This window comes from Trachemys scripta, chromosome 19 (genome assembly GCF_013100865.1).
Source record: "Trachemys scripta elegans isolate TJP31775 chromosome 19, CAS_Tse_1.0, whole genome shotgun sequence".
NCBI classification, from domain to species: Eukaryota; Metazoa; Chordata; order Testudines; family Emydidae; genus Trachemys; species Trachemys scripta.
Window position 1 is genome coordinate 16,563,207 of NC_048316.1, and position 16,064 is coordinate 16,579,270.

At 50.5% G+C, this 16,064-nt stretch overlaps 1 protein-coding gene across 7 annotated transcripts in view; it reads right to left on the reverse strand.

Annotated features, from left to right (window-relative positions):
* Window positions 1-16,064, reverse strand: part of ARHGEF10L (Rho guanine nucleotide exchange factor 10 like) — a 191,940-nt gene that overhangs the window by 157,070 nt on the left and 18,806 nt on the right. For 4 of the 7 annotated variants that reach the window (XM_034753129.1, XM_034753128.1, XM_034753127.1 and 1 more), the window contains exon 1: window positions 10,982-11,116. The exons of 1 other annotated variant lie outside the window; for it this stretch is intronic. The gene's annotated coding sequence lies outside the window, so the exon portion shown is untranslated. Of the gene's footprint in view, window positions 1-4,890; window positions 4,910-10,172; window positions 10,192-10,981; window positions 11,117-16,064 lie in introns of those variants that run through there. 2 more of the 7 variants (XM_034753124.1, XM_034753126.1) reach the window with 2 other exon arrangements.

Below are 16,064 nucleotides of genomic sequence, written 5' to 3' on the forward strand. Positions count from 1 at the left end.
ATGACAGCTGTCCTGGCATGCAGCGGCTCGTGATGAAACTACAGGATAAACATATAATTACCATTACACAAGCCAAGTGGAAAAATACCTAGTTGCTGCAAATGCATCACACCGTGCAAATCGAAGTGAGCAAAGCAGTCACACCCTGGAGGAAGTACAGGTGTCATTTCAACTGAACCTGGAAACAACAGTGCCACCTGGACTGAGGACATTTTCGGAAGAGCCGCACAGAAGCAGCACCGTGCTACAGAGGGTGAACTCACACGCGCATGGGTGGTGGCCCGGAGATTCATTTAAGCACAGCCACGCATTCTGCAAAGAGCTGCTTTTAGCAGGAGAAATGAGACTAGGTAGAACCGCCATGCCTTCGTGTGTGCATAAGGAAAGCTCAAGCAAAGGTCATCCAGGACAGTTAGGAATAAGACCCTGCACTGAAATGTCAGCTCTGAAGACGTGCAGAAGCAAGGAGTGGATGGAGGCTGAATTCTACAGCTGAATCCAAAGCTCAGGGCATTTGGAACTTGGCGTTCAGACTCCATCCAACATGGAGAGAAGTTTGAGCTGCAAATTGGGATCCGAAGCTGGAGTGTCCGCTCAGAACCACTTGTGTCTAAAAGAAACCTCCCAAAGCTCTCCAGTTAGCCAAACCCGGGGAGGGAGGGAGGGGAGATACTGACGAGGCAGGTTGTAAATGAAACAGCCAATAGAGGCAGAAACAGTGCTGGTACTTTCACAAGGAAAAGGTACCCGAGGCTATTTCTTCATCAATCCCTCCCCTCAGCCAATGCAGATTATTTCAGCATTTTACCCAGTCCGGTTTAAAGTGTCCCAAATGATCTGCTTCTGAGACGCTGCTCCCCAGCCCCAATCCCGCAAACACTTATGCATGTTCTTAACTTTTCCAGGGGAAGCCGTCCCATTTAGGGAGTCCTGGTTTACTGCTTTCCGTATCTACTACTTTTAGAGGAAAGCAGTTGCGACTTTGTGCATGCTGACGGGATTGGGGCCAACGGGGCGTTTTCTGCATGTTCACCAGTGCCCACAATGTGTCTTTGCTCAGTGTCCTCCCATACGCCCCGGTTATACCCTTCGGCCACCTAAACATTTGCTCTGTAGTTGCACTTTCAGCTCTTCATGGACACTGATGCTAACCTCCCCACTAGCCCTTGTTTAGCCAAACTGCACACTTGCAGGCCATTTACTCTTTCCTCATAAATTAACCCCTTGGCCCCCTTAGCCCCTTCTCCAAATTCCCTCTATTTGAGCAACACCTTTCTAGCACTGAGGAGCCCAGAAAGAGACGCAATACTGCAGATTCCGGGTCGGATTCTCATTTATGCCAAGGCCTCTTTACACCACTCTGGCAATGGAAAGGGGCCGTTATGTAAATGAGAATTAGATCCCTTATTCCTAAGTGTTTCCCGATACAGACAATCATTTCCATGATCTAGTATACCTCTGTATGTACACGCCCAACCGTGCATTGCGAGTTCTCCCCTAACGCGCCCTCTACTGTCACTCCTAGGTCATTTCCAACACTGTTTTCCAAGGATTTCCTTCCAGATCTGCGGTTTGGATTCCTGCTTCCCGCTTTCCAGCCCGACTCTCGTTCTGTTATTCCCGGCCTGTATTCTCAAACTTGCAAGCTGTCAGACACGGCCTCGGCAAGCGCGAGGATACTGCACTTTGTAATCCCCGCACCAGCAATCCCCGGCCAGTGAGCCCTGGTGTTCCAGTCATTAATTTAGAATATGGACTGCGCTTGGCTTCATTGCAGTGCCATTAAAATGCAAAACTCCCCTGCACCGGGAAAGACCCAATAGTCCAAACAACACGTTTAGTATCTAAAAGCCCATTTCAGCCAGAACTAGGGCGGTGCACTGCACTCAACTGGACAAGATCTGGCAATGTAGCAGGACACAAGTATCATGCCTTTGGTTTCTGGGGAACTTCTTAGAACTATGGCCCTGATCCAGCAAAACATGTGACTAGTCCCATCACACTGATGTCAAGTGGTCAAACTCACATGCTTGAAGTAAGGACATGCTTAAGCACTTTGCTGGATTGGGGCCCGGTAGTTGTGCCGATGATGTATGCGCTGCATGGGTATTAGCACTGCACTAGCTAAACGCCCAGTACCTCCTGTCCCAGCATGCAGCAGGCACAATGTAAAACCTGGAGTGGATTGCTCCCCTGTCTGTCTACATCCACGTCTTGTCTTATGTTTAGTTTGGAAGTTCTCTGAGGCCGGAACTGTCTTTTTGGGTGGATTTGTACAGTGCTTAGCACAAGGGGGTCTTGGGCCATGCATGTGGCAATACAATTAACACTCGTCATAATCTAGACCGGCACAGTCTGTTTTTTTGCCTTGTTCCAAAGACCATGTCAATCCCAAGACAGCTAACAAGCATGAACAAACCAGTTCCATCAGTAAAATGGGACCTGTCCTGATCTTTCACTTGAAACTTACATAGAACCTTAACTTTGAGGTTCACTAAGGTGCAGTTAGGTCACACCCACACACATACACACCCCATTTTCACGTGCTTCTGCACCTCCTTGCATCAACCAGGATTTAAAACCAGAGGCAGTGAAACACCAGGGGGAAAATCTGGTATTCCTGAGCGATCTGGCCCTGAAGGTCAGAAGCGGGAAGGCTCTTGAAATCTCACAAAGGAGTTTGTTCTCTTGAGATTTTCAGCCTGATTTTTGAAACCAAAGAGGAAGTCATATGTCTAGTCGAAATAGACTGATTAGAGATGCTTAGCTGAACCTGAATGTTTAGTTCTTTAGCCAAAACCACCGATTGCCCTTTGAAAATTCATCATTATTACAGGTGTGCTGGAGATACGCGAGACGTCATGGGCTTAGTCTGCAGCAACGGAGATTTAGGTGAGACTCTCAAGTTACCGGGTAATTTGAAACCCCAAGTAGCCCAAATACAGGACTCAATGCAGTAGAACGTCAGAGTTACAAACACCAGAGTTACAAACTGGCCGGTCAACCACACACCTCATTGGGAACCGGAAGTGCACAATCAGGCAACAGCAGAGCCAAAACCAGCAACTACAGTACAGTGCTGTGTTAAACAAAAACTACGAAAAAAATAAAGGGAACGTTTAAAAAAAAGATTTGGCAAGGTCAGGAAACGGTTTCTGTGCTTCTTTCATTTGAATTAAGATGGTTAAAAGCTGCATTTTTCTTCTGCATAGTAAACTTTTGAAAGACCCACCATAATGTTTTATTCAGAGTTACGAACATTTCAGAGTTTCAAACAACCTCCATTCCCGAGGTGTTCATAACTCAGAGGTTCTACCATAGATGAAAGAGAGGGTCAGGTAGAGTTTTATTGGGTGACATTGTATGGTGGATGGATTAATTATAGCATCCAGTCATTAGGTCAATGACTGCTTGTCTACCTATCATCTCTCTTTTGTTATCAAGATGTTGACTCTCTCCTCCGACCAGCCCATGCCAGCCTCCATCGACAACTTGTTAAATGTTGTGCTTTCTCCCAGGCTGCCCCTCACCCTTGGGAAGCATTTCCCGTAAGCATCGACAAAGCTACCTCTGTCCTTCAGACTCCGCCTTAAAATTCTCCTTTGCCGCGATGTTTACAAAACACTTGGCAATGGTTCGGCTGCGGGTCTGCTGCGACCACTGCCTGTCCTGCTAACCGTCCTATCTCACTGGGCTCCCCCATCTGCCTGTATCCATCTGTCACCCCTTGATATATACTTAGATTGTCAACTCCCCGGGTAGGGAACCATCTCTTTGTTCTGTGTTTGTATAGGACCTAGCACAATGGGGTCCTGGTCATAGAATATCAGGGTTGGAAGGGACATCAGGAGAGCATCTAATCTAGTCCAACCCCCTGCTCAAAGCAGGACCAATCCCCAGACAGATTTTTGCCCCTAGACCCCTAAATGGCCCCCTTAAGGATTGAACTCACAACCCTGTGTTTAGCAGGCCAATGCTCAAACCATTGAGCTATCCATCCCCCATGATTAGAGCATGATAAGTTTCTGAAGCTGCTCCCCTGCCTGGCTGCCTGCCACACGGTGCTGCGACAATAGCGCGGTTAAAGCGCCTCCTGCCGGCCACGAGGAGGCAGTCCCGACTCCGATCAGGATGACGGCAGAAAAAATGGGCTGGCAGAGGTGGGAGGACTCCTTAGATGGTAAAGCAACAGAGCGTCATAGCTTTCTAAAGCCAGGAGGCACCATTGTCATGTAGTCTGAGCTCCTGCACAAAACAGGCCAAAGAACCTCACCCACTAATCCCTGCATGAAGCCCGTAACTTCTAGCTCCGAGAAAGGCACCCACCCACTCTTGTTTTAAAGACTCTGTAGGGCAAGTGAGAGCAACTGGGGGGGAGGAAAGAAACAGAATCAGAAGCAGCCCTCTCTCCTTAACATCTGCACAGCCTGCCTATGGGCCATCGAGCCTTTGTAGGGGGGATGGGGCTCCAGCTGTTCCCAATCGCCCTAACCACCCCAGAGAAATTTCATCCTGCATTCGCCACAAAACTAGTTTGTTGTCTCAGGCCCTTTCCAGAAGCAGCAGCGGTTCAAATCCCCAGCACAGCCTGTTGTTTTTCAACATCCATTAGCCGCATGATTGAAGCTGCACAGCGACCGAAGCCAAGAAAATACTTGTGACATTAAGCAAACGTTGGCTAGCCTGACCAAGCCAGCCATTCCACAGTGCAGGCCCTGGTAACCACTGTCGGCTCGGAAAACAGAGTGAAAAAGGGGCAGAAAAGTTCTTGGGTTTCAATCGCCAGCCAAGTCAAAAACATGTGACCTTTAAAGTTTGATAGGAGGCTAAACAAAAGGCCATAGAAAGGTAGAGACGGGCTACAATCAGCTAATGGACACCATTACTTACACATTGGTTTCATTGTTCGTGAGGTCAAATTTCCGTCAAGCTTCCATGTCTGCATATCCCCTGGTGAAATTTGCCCCTGCTTGAAGCAAGTCCTGTTCTATTCTATATCTGTTGTTATACCACACTCATCACCGTAGTATCTGTGTGCCTTCCAACGCTGCACTGAGCAACAGGACTACACATCTGTCACTTGTTGTTTGTTCTCTCCTCTCCCCAGAGGGAGAAAAGTGTGGAGTGGCGTGTCCTGTTTTGGTAGGGGCGGGTTGACTGTTATCTGTTACATACAGCGGTTGCTGTGTGTTTATATTAGAGAAGGAAAGGTCGGAGAAGTCTGCCTTGCACGTGGAACGGAAAGTGGTGAGGTTTGTGATAGTCCCAAATTCTTGGGGAGTTCATAGTGGTGCACAGAGTCTAGTGCAAAGAAATTTCACACAATCTCCCCACATATACACACACTGGATTTCCCGTGCAAAACATGGATGCATGCCCCTTTTGTGCCTGTGACTCAGGTCAGTGCACCATCCTAGTGTGTGCACACAAATACCGCGCGAGCCACATGGGTGTGCACGCACTTGTACAAATACAAACAGCTGTATGCACAGCCTCGGTGGCCAGGACTTAAAATCCAGCCCCGGCATCTAAGCTCATCCCATCGACCGCAGACAAACAGAACAAATGGGGAGCCAAGGTGAGCATTTTGCAGTTGAACCTCAGAGTGGAAATGCACATTTCTCCCAGGCCCTAAACATGTTCTTGCTCACAAAGGAAAGAAAAGTGACACTCAAAGCACATCTCGATTATGCCATCTAGATCATGCTGCCTACCAGAGGATCTCAGACTTTCTGAACCCCAGGGCTTCTTCCTGAGTTGGGGGGAGTGTATCACATGCATTTGGGTAAAAACACAAGGCGCAATGTACATCCCTGCCAAAGTCTTCACTTGGAAACCTGTCTTGCATGGTACAGCCCAACAGTCTGAGGTAGAACCCGAATGGCACGAAGGCCTTGTACAGAGGGGAATTCTGCCCCCCGTGAATAAAAACACAGGCTTGGCCGAACTCTGAGCCCGCCACCGTCAACTGTTGATTCCAATGGGAAGAGCGCAAGGCCAACGCTGAGCGTGCATGCAAACCCCACCCTGAACTCCCGCGGAAAACAGGAAGTTTTCGGGAATAAAGAACTCCCTTCGTTCTTTATTTCAAAACCTATTGCGGGAGCTAGACACAGTATCGCATGGGGCAGCAAGATAAAAACGCTGCCTCTGCACCCTCAGTCCTGACTGACAGCACCCCATCGTTCTAGTCCTGGGCTTCCCCCCGAGCTGTGCCAATCGGACAAGACTATGGGAGGGTTTTGCGGCGTGGGTAAATCACTTAATCTCTGTGCCTGGAGATTAATAATACTCCTCTTTCCCAGCCTTTGTCTACGTAGACTGGAGGCTCTTTGAGGCAGGGACTATCTCTCACTATGCGCTAGGCACTGTACGTAAACACTGGGACCCCGCTCTCAGCTGGAGAGCCTCGATGCAGCTATACCACCACCAGTTTTCTGCGTTAAAAACTCCTCTGGTGAACCTGCCTTGGTGGGGCAAAACCCATGAGAGATCAGCTGGGCCTGGCCCAGGGTTCAAATGCTCGCACCTACACAGGATTTGCAGATCCTGCGTTTACAGGGTCAAATTGACAGGGTGGAAATCCGCCCTGCAAGATGGAGGCACAGTGGAGTAGGGATAGGAGGGGAGGGAGTCGTTGCTGGAGCACGCAGGAGCTGACGATCCTCCCAGAATCCCTTTTGGAAGCTCCTGGGGTGTATCTCACTGATCAGAGGACGCTGCACCCGCCACCATTCAAAGCCCTTTCACTCAGCATTTGTGCAGGTACCACAGTGGGGCCCTAGGAACCTTTGGATGCAGAACCAGACACGCCACAGGACTCACATGCATCTTCTTAACTTCTGCCCTCGGTGCACGTGCCCATCCCTTTTTCCCCCCAGTACCGAGGTGATTCAAAGCTCATGGAAACCAATGGAAAGACTCACCCTTGGCTGCGACTCGGGCCCTAAACCCTGATGGCTTCTGCCCTCATCAAGTCCTGAGATACACTCACTCAGCTGATGAGCTGATCACAGTTGTCCTTGCCTGGCTACTTGCCTTTGATTGATTATCCAGTCCTCAGGGATTCCCCCTGAGCAGATGGCCCTGCTCTGGAGTCCCCACCTCCTTGTCTTTGCTGTTCCCCTTGTGTTCAGCTTTTTTCTTTGTAAGGCACTTCCTCTACAGGAGAGACACAGGCTGATGTTTGCCAGTCTGTCCCTCACTTAGTACCTGGCAATCTGACTGTTTACAAAGCCGGGCCCTCCTTAGAAATAAGGGCTTGACTCCTCCTCTCCATTCCTTCACTGCCGGCGTGCTCCGATATCATGCGATTGTTTCTTAAAGCGCTATCATCAGAAGTATTCCTGGCCATTTTTAAACGGTTTTGTGGGGTTTTGTTGCAATAATTCTTTGGAAGCTTGAAATGCAAAACCTGTTTCATCCCCTCCACATGGGTTTTCCTCTCTTACCGGGTTGTTATTGTAGGATGCTTATTTATTTTGATTCATAAAAATTCTACAAAGGGCATCTCTAGCCCTATGCTGTAGGGCCCAGACCCTCAAAGGTATGTAGGCCCCTAACTTCCATTGAAACTATTTGAAATCAATGGAAGTTAGGAAACTAAATACCGTTGAGGCTCTGACCTCTGTGCCTAAATTCATTAATTTACCATAACAAATCCCCCCCCCCAATAATTCCCTGTACTTACAATTTCCTGCCCACCCTATTTTCAAATGCCCGTGAGAAAATATTTACCTTGGCCGTACCCTGAAAGGCACCAGATTTTGCACGGATTTAGCTTGCACGTGCTCACTTCAGCCCACTGATCTATTATTGGCACATTGCTCAACACGAGTGCAGGCCTGGTGAGTAACTTTTAAAAATAATAGTGCCGCATTTTTTCCAAAACACTTTGCGAGTTCAATGGGCTGTGGGTCCAGCTCTGTGTGACTTTGGGGTGGGAAATCGGCCCGGGCAGAGTGGATTGGCACAAGGCCTATGAATCAGGCCGTTCCCGTTTAAGCCCTCAAAAAATTTGTTAGTCTCTAAGGTGCCACAAGTACTCCTGTTCTTCTTCCCTCAAAACAGGGTTTTATTTATGGCTGGGGCGATGCGCTGGCTGTCTGCGCAGGGCTGAATCTCACCTTTGGTGAACAGATGTGTGTTACAGCCACACAGCAGATAGGTCCAGAGTTTGACCCATCCACTTTGCTAAGGCCCCTTTAGCACTGCAAGATTTTTAGAAGCCAGTTTGTTCTTTCCCCCTCTCTCCTTCCTCAGTTGCATTAATTTGGTTAGCAAATTTGTAAGCAAAATTAAAAGGATCCAATACAGAGCGAGATCTCAGAGGTGTTTCAATGCCAACCAGATCCCGTGGCTGGAAGTTGAAGCTAGACAAATTCAGACTAGAAATAAGGTGTAATTTTTTAACAGCAAGGGCAATCAGCCATTGGAACAATTGACCAAGGCTTGGGGTGGAATCTCCATCACGGGAAACTTTTAAATCAAGATTGGATGTTTTTCGAAGAGCTCTGCTCTAGTTCAAACAGGGATTATTTCGGGGAAGGTCTATGGCCTGTATTATGCAGGAGGTCAGCTAAATGATCACAGGCATCCATTCTGACTTTATAATCTATGAAAAAGCACCAGTATCTTAAACCATGTTTGGAGCTGGTTCCAGCAACAACTTTAAGTGTTTTTAATCTCATCTTCCTGCTGTATTAAATCACGCTAAGCTCCAACCAACAGGTGAGCAGTTATGGAGCAGCGTAGGCAGATCTTGGGGCGGGATGCTATTAATACGTAACAGGATGCAGAGGTAGGGTCTGTGTCTTATATGCAGTTTTCCATAGCTCAGTGGTTTGAGCAGTGGCCTACTAAACCCAGAGTTGTGAGTTCAATCCTTGAGGGGCTAGTTAGAGATCTGGGGCAAAATCAGTACTTGGTCCTGCTAGTGAAGGCAGGGGGCTGGACTCGATGACCTTTCAAGGTCCCTTCCAGTTCTAGGAGATAGGATATCTCCATTAATTTATCCATGACAGGGTGTATAATGGAGAAACAAGGTGGCTGAGACAATATCTTTTAGTGGACCAACATCTGTTGGTTAAAGAGACGAGCTTTGGAGCTCCACAGAGCTCTTCTTCAGGTCTGGGAAAGGTGCTCAGTATGTCACAGCTAAATACAAGGTGGAGCATGTTGCAAGAAACCATTCAAAATGAAGTGGGCAATTAACATCTCTGCCAACCATAGACAAAGTCTACAAGTATGTAAACACAGTTTTTGTACCACTTTAACTGTATCCCTTGGAAATCTGGAATAAATCAGCCCAACCCTCCAGTGAGGACACAATTATACCAGTTTAAAGGCCTCATGAGACAGCTCATGGTGTCCGACAGCATCAGGTGGTCCAGAGACATCTACACGGGACACATCACAGGAAACCGCCCGTACCAGCTTGAGTAACTGAGACCGCTGACCAGGGAAATAACCCACTTCCTTCCCTGACGAACCGAGGGACGCACCCCACCCACGTACTTACTCGCTACACCAGGGGTTCTCAAACTGGGGGTCGGGACTCCTCAGGGGGTCATGAGGTTATTACATGGGTGGTCGCGAGCTGTCAGCCTCCACCCCAACCCCGCTTTGCCTCCAGCATTTATAATGATGTTAAATATATTTTTAAATGTTTTAATTTATAAGGGGGGTCACACTGAGAGGCTTGCTGTGTGAAAGGGGTCACCAGGACAAAAGTTTGAGAGCCACGGCGCTACACTGATCCTGGCTTGGACTCTGAATACATTCCATGGGTGGCGTACCTGAACCCACTTATCCACTGACGCTTTAAAAACTCCCGCACCCCACTCTGGGTCTATGCTGGGTATGTGATATGTATGTATCTCGTGAACCTTGTAACCGATACCTGTAATCCCTCATAACTCGAGCCTGACCCCCAGATGTACAGTACCTTCCCTCTTAACTTGGGTATATTTCATTTGAAACATTAACTTTAATGAATTTTTTAGACCTTATTCCTGTACATTTAGGAGAATAAATTCTACCACAATAAGGCACCTCTATCCTGTATAACTGCTTGTGCTAGGGACGGTATCGATTTAACTATTGCATTTAAAAACAATCACTCCCCTCGTTGACATAGTTAACCCAGTACAAAAACTGTGCATAGACCAGACCTTAGTGGTAAGTGGCCTCTTGTTGGCAGGCTCCGCAGAAAGGCCAAGGACACTCTGAGCCCTACAGGTGAGCTCTCTGGGATAAGGTTGAGGCCCGCAGATGGATTAGTATGGAAAAGCTTCTACACGTTCTGGCTGTAGAAAAGATCCTGCCTAGGCAAACTCCCCTTCTCCAGAGCAGCTGACCTGGCCCGGTCTATCAGTATTAAAAGGACATGAAAACTTTCAGAGATTATGATAAAAAATGATCGCTATTTTTCTGAGCCTTCCCCTTTCCTCCCCCAACCTCAGTGTTTGCAACATTTTAATTAACCGCCCGGGGGAGGATCTGCTGGGCCCTCATTACCACCACCGCTTGGCCGGGAGTTTTGCCCACAATAGCAGGAAAGAGACGACCTTACCCTAAAAAGAGGCAACCATCCATGCAGGCATCCCTCTTCCTTCCCCCTCCCCTGCCCTGGGACAGGCCTTATTCCACCCAGCAGGGCTAGCTATCCACTGCAGCCCTGACAGGGCCAGCCTGGGGAACGGTTACATGTCCTCCGGCTTTGTGTCTGGATTCCCAGCGTGGGGCTGAAGGGCGGTCACAGCATTGCCCCCCAAATCCTGCAGCGAAGCCGGATTTTCAAGCCAGGGGCTGGGCTCCGGGGCCCATTCCTTAGCTGGAGGAGCAGCCGGTGGAGCTGTTTTCTTGGGTTGGGAGGGCGGGGGTGCGGGGTTCCTTGTTGCCACACATGCCATCCACAGAGCCCCCATCTAACCCAGGCTGGGCTGGAAAGCAGCAGGAGGGACTCGGAGCAGGCACTTACCCCAGTTACACGCCAGCCTTTGTTGTGAGGTTAGACAGCAGCAGGCTCCCAGCAACAACCCATGCTCCGATTGACAAGGCAGATCGCTCCTTGCACACACACACACACACACACACACACACACTCGTGTGGTCTCTCCTCCCCCTGCCAGCTGCCAAAGGCCGGGGGTGGGGGGGGGGAGGGTCTCATCCACTCGCAGCAGCCCCGGCTCCAAGCGGCTCTCGGCTTTCCCAGCCCCGATTTAGTCCGTGCACAAGCGGCGCGTCTCCCCCGGCCACTTCTGCCTCCGCTCCCGGCCAAGCCCCTCGGCTGCTCCCCGAGCCAGGAGCCGCCCGGCCGCCAATGGCAGCGCGCTGCGGCCACCCCCGTCTGCAGGGCCGCTTGGCTCCCGGCCGGCCGGCGCGATGAATATTCACGAGCAGCGCCCCGGGCAGCGGCAGGCGGTGGCGGCCCACGTCAGAGGCCCCCCGGCTGGGAAGTGGCTCGTTCCCGCTTCGCACCGGAGCGACTCCGGTGTCACTCCTGATTTACACCCGCTAGCCGGAGGGTGACCAGATGTCCCGATTTTATAGAGACAGTCCCGATAGTTGGGATTTTTTTCTTCTATAGGCTCCTATTCCCCCTGTCCCGGTTTTTCACACTTTCTAGCTGGTCACCCTAGCTAGCCGTGCCCAGCGCACGGTCTAATCTGGGGGGCGCGCCCCCCGTGGGCCAAACTCTCCCGCTGCACCCCAGGGTGACTGATTTTTAGACCCTCTTCTTGTTAAGTTCAGGGGCGCGGCGAGCTGGTGAGGACCGGCAGGCTCAGAACACAGCCGCGGCCGGTGGACACTTCGAGCTGGCCGCCTGTTAGACACCCCCATGCGCACACACGCCCCCCCCCCACTTCAGGGCCTGTTCCCCCGTGTCAGGTTGTCCTGGTGACAAGAAGATGGTGCAGCTCCCAACAACCACTTCCCACCCAGCTCTGCCGCTGCCCCTCAATCCTAGGGTTGCCAGTTTTGGTGGGACATATTCCTGGAGATTTAATCACATGATGTAATCTTTAATTAAAGGTTAATCTTGAATTCCTGGAGACTGCAGGCCAATCCTGGAGGGTTGGCAACCCTACTCAATCCTAACCCGCAGCCCCCGTTACCCCAGCCCCACGCTCCCCACACACACCTCTGCCAATGCTCCTCATCCTAACCCGCAGCCCCCTGTTATCCCAGCCCCACGCTCCCCACACACAGCTCTGCCAATGCTCCTCATCCTAACCCGCAGCCCCGCGTTATCCCAGCCCCATGCTCCCCACACACAGCTCTGCCAATTCTCCTTAACCCTGTCCTAGTTTTTCTCTGTCCTGGTGTCTTCTGTTACTTGAGTCCTGGGCCCCCTACACCTCTGCTGTTGCCCCTCAGTCCTGACCTGCAAACCCTCCCCCACACACACCCACTCCCCCACACGCTATTCTAGCCCTGGAGTTTTGCTACCGGGGATAACAGATTTGGAGAGAGGCGATTGGGCTTAGGGCTGGAAGAAGAGGGGAAAGTTTGTCCGAAGGGGTGGGCAGGCCTATTTATTATCTGTATTGAGCTCTTGAGAGCCTGGCGCCCTGGAAGCGACAGTCTACGTGGGAATTAATTAATGAAAGGAAATGGGCATTTTTATAATAAATAACCTTTTCCATTTTTATAGCACGCGGAAGGAACAAAGCTGTTTCAGTCCCTCTTAACTACCGTGCCACTGAAACGCAGCCAGCAGCCTCCCTTTGCGTGAAGGGCAGCAGCCAGCATGAAGCACGTTGAACAGCACTGCCCAGGGGGAAATTGTGGCCAAGCAGAGAGTGGAAAACCTCTCCTTTAACAAAACACACCCTGGGAACCTTAGATAAGACAGAATCATGGCTTTTCAGGGCGCAGCCCAAGGCCCCACACATCAGGTGGGAACCTAGGTATCCACCTTTGAAGGAAGCAATATCTTCATCAAGGATTTAGATAATGGCACAGAGAGGACACTTGTAAAGTTTGCGGATGATACCAAGCTGAGAAGAGTTGCAAGTGCTTTGGAGGACAGGATTAAAATTCAAAATGATCTGGACAAATTGGAGAAATGGTCTGAAGTCAATAGGATGAAATTCAATAAGGACAAATGCAAAGTACTGCACTGAGGAAGGAACCATCAGTTGCACACATACACAATGGGAAATGACTGCCTAGGAAGGCGTCCTGCAGAACAGGATCTGGGGGGTCATACATAGGCGTGCGCAGCATATTTCATTAGGGTGTGCGCCCAGGGAATTTTTTTTTTAAAGGCAAACATGATAAAGGTTGGGGTGTGGGAGGGGGTGCAGTGTGCAGGAAGGGGCTCAGGGCAAGGGATTGGGGCAGAGGAGGGGTGCAGGATGTATGAGGGGGCTCAGGGCAGGGGGTTGGGGTGCAGGAGGAGTGCAGAGTGCCGGAGGGGGCTCAGGCCAGGGGGTTGCGGTGCAGGAGGGATGCGGGGTGCAGGCAGGGGGNGATTCTGCATCAATCTTCTTGACCTATATCTAATCCTAGACTGACTAGTACAAAACTGTAGCCCCTACATCATATTCAAAATAATATGCACGTGGGGGAAAAGATACAATTTTGTAACTCTGGTCTAACATGCGTTCATTGTGATGGACCATAATTGGTATGAAGTTTCTTACTTCGTACTCTGAACTTATTTGACTTGATTATAAACAGTTCCTAAATAGAAAGAATTCCTTGCCCATTGAATGGTTTTTTTAATACAAAGCCATGTGACTTCAGCTAATATAGAGCCCTTACGGTTATGCTAACTCAATTGGACCTCCAAATTTTGTTGAAGTGCATATGTATGACATGAAAGATTTAATAAAGCAGCCCCCGGTTATCCCAGCCCCACGCTCCCCACACATAGCTCTGCCAATGCTCCTCATCCTAACCCGCAGCCCCCCATTATCCCAGCCCCACGCTCCCAACACACAGCTCTGCCAATGCTCCTCATCCTAACCCGCAGCCCCATGCTCCCCACACACAGCGCTGCACATTTCATTAGGGTGTGCGCCCAGGGAATTTTTTTTTAAAGGCAAACATCATAAAGGTTGGGGTGCAGGAGGGGGCTCAGGGCAAGGGATTGGGGCAGAGGAGGGGTGCAGGGTGTATGAGGGGGCTCAGGCCAGGGGGTTGCGGTGCAGGAGGGATGCGGGGTGCAGGCAGGGGGCTTAGAGCAGGGAGTTGGGATGCAGGAGGGGGCTCAAGACAGGGAATTGGGGTGCAGGAGGGGTGCGAGATGCAGGCAGGGGGCTCAAGGCAGGGGGCTGGGGTGCAGGAGGGGTGCAGGGGGCTCAGGGCAGGGAGTTGGGGGCTGGGGTGCAGGAGGGGGCTCAGGGCAGGGAGTTGGGGTTCAGGAGGGGTGCGGGGTGCAGGCAGGGAGCTTAGGGCAGGGAGTTGGGGGCTGGGGTGCAGGAGGGAGCTCAGGACAGGGAGTTGGGTTGCAGGAGGGGTACGGGGTGCAGGCAGGGGGCTCAGGGCAGAGGGTTGGGGGGTGGGGTGCAGGAGGGGTTTGGCACGCTCACTGCCTGCCTGCCCTGGCCCCACGCCGTGCCGCTCACCATGTCCCTGCACGGCCCCTGGGGGGGAGGCACAGGGCTCCACGCGCTGCCCTTGCCACGCCTCCAGGTACCTCCCCCGAAGCTCCCATTGGCCGTGGTTCCCCGTTCCCGACCAATGGGAGCTGTGGGGGGCGGTGCCTTGAGCAACGCACGGAGCCCTCTGCCCACCCCCCTGCAGGGTCCCAGGGACGTGGTGCCAGCCGCTTCTGAGAGTGGCGCGAGGCCAGCGGCACCACGGGGGGCAAATCCCGTGGGCCGGATCCAAAGCCCTGAGGGGCCAGATCCGGCCCGCGGGCATTAGGGTGTGCCAGGGCACACCCAGCACACCCCGTGCACACGCCTATGGGGTCATAGTGGATCAACACTATTGCAAAAAAAGCAAACATCATTCTGGGATATATTAGCAGGAATACTGTAAGCAAGACACGAGAAGTAATTCTTCCACTCTACTCCGCGCTGATTAGGCCTCAACTGGAGTATTGTGTCCAGTTCTGGGCGCCACATTTCAGGAAAGATGGGGACAAATTGGAGAAAGTCCAGAGAAGAGCAACAAAAATGATTAACGGTCTAGAAAACATGACCTATGAGGGAAGATTGAAAACTTTGGGTTTGTTTAGTCTGGAGAAGAGAAGACTGAGAGGGGACATAAGAACAGTTTTCAAGTACATAAAAGGTTGTTACAAGGAGAAGGGAGAAAAATTGTTCTTGTTAACCTCTGAGGATAGGACAAGAAGCAATGGGCTTAAATTGCAGCAAGGGCAGTTTAGGTTGGACATTAGGAAAAACTTCTTGTCAGAGTGGTTAAGCACTGGAATAAATTGCCTAGGGAGGTTGTGGAATTTCCATCATTGGGGATTTTTAAGAGCAGCTTGGACAAACACCTGTCAGGGATGGTCTAGATAATACTTAGTCCTGCTATGAGTGCAGGGGGCTGGACTAGATGACCTCTTGAGGTCACTTCCAGTCCTACCATTCTATGATGCTATGAAATTGATCCACCCCCAGAATTCAACCTACGGCCTGAGCCTCCAGTGCCTTGTGTGGCGTTGTCTTTTATCGTTACTCGCACTAGTGCCGTGCAAAGCGTGGGTAAAATGCTATCAACTCAGAACTCTAATAGAGCTCTCATAGGAGGTATCTGAGCCTCTAGCTATTATCTTTGGAAAATCATGGGAGACGGGAGAGATTCCAGAAAACTGGAAAAGGGCAACTATAGTGCCCATCTATAAAAAGGGAAATAAAAACAACCCAGGAAACTACAGACCAGTTAGAAACCATGACCTATGAAGGAAGGCTGAAAGAATTGGGTTTGTTTAGTTTGGAAAAGAGAAGACTGAGAGGGGACATGATAGCAGTTTTCAGGTATCTAAAAGGGTGTCATAAGGAGGAGGGAGAAAACTTGTTCACCTTAGCCTCTAAGGATAGAACAAGAAGCAATGGGCTTAAACTGCAGCAAGGGAGGTTTAGGTTGGACATTAGGAAAAA